The 860-nt window shown below is 43.1% G+C and overlaps 1 non-coding gene across 1 annotated transcript; it reads left to right on the top strand.

Annotated features, from left to right (window-relative positions):
* The first annotated feature begins 463 nt into the window (after positions 1-463).
* On the top strand, positions 464-536 carry TRNAR-CCU (transfer RNA arginine (anticodon CCU)). The gene has a single exon. It is a non-coding gene; the product is annotated as a tRNA-Arg (tRNA).
* Positions 537-860: the final 324 nt, after the last annotated feature.

The following is an 860-nucleotide window of genomic DNA, read 5'->3' as shown; positions in this document are numbered from 1 at the left end:
ATGCTAAACATATAGCAATTAAAAGATAGAGGTTATCAGAGTAGATAGGGAACAAGGCCCAACCATATGTTGTGTACAAAAAAAAAAAAAACCTTTAAATATATAGTTTAAAAGTAAGGGTACAGGGCTTCCCTGGTGGCGCAGTGGTTGAGAATCTGCCTGCCAATGCAGGGGACACGGGTTCGAGCCCCGGTCTGGGAAGATCCCACATGCCGCGGAGCAACTGGGCCCGTGAGCCACAATTACTGAGCCTGCGCGTCTGGAGCCTGTGCTCCGCAACAAGAGAGGCCGCGACAGTGAGAGGCCCGCGCACCGCGATGAAGAGTGGCCCCCACTCGCCGCAACTGGAGAAAGCCCTCGCACAGAAACGAAGACTCAACACAGTCATAAATAAATAAATAAATAAATAAAGAACGTGAATTTCTGAAAAAAAAAAAAAAAAAAGTAAGGGTACACTGGGACTTCCCTGGTGGTCCAGTGGTCAAGACTCTGCGCTCCTAATGCAGGGGCCCAGGGTTCGATCCCTGGTCAGGGAACTAGATCCTGCATGCTGCAATGACAATCTTGCATGTGGCAACAAAGATCCCACATGTCTCAACTAAGACCCAGTGAAGCCAAATAAATAAATAAATAAATTTAAATAAATAAATAAGTAAAAGTAAGGGTACGCCATACTATCACCAAGTGAAGGAAAGATGGAGTGGCTATATTAATTTCAGACAAATCAGACTTCAGAACACAAAAGATTATTAGCATTAAATAGAGGCATTACATAATAGTAAAGGAGTCAGTGTCATTAGATTCCAAATGTATATGCACGTAATAGCAGAATGTCAAAATACATGAGAGAAAAACTCATA

The sequence above is a fragment of the Balaenoptera acutorostrata genome, chromosome 16, assembly GCF_949987535.1.
Source record: "Balaenoptera acutorostrata chromosome 16, mBalAcu1.1, whole genome shotgun sequence".
Taxonomy (NCBI): Eukaryota; Metazoa; Chordata; class Mammalia; order Artiodactyla; family Balaenopteridae; genus Balaenoptera; species Balaenoptera acutorostrata.
Note: the sequence above shows the minus strand (reverse complement) of the source record. Positions and strands in the feature narration are given on the sequence as shown.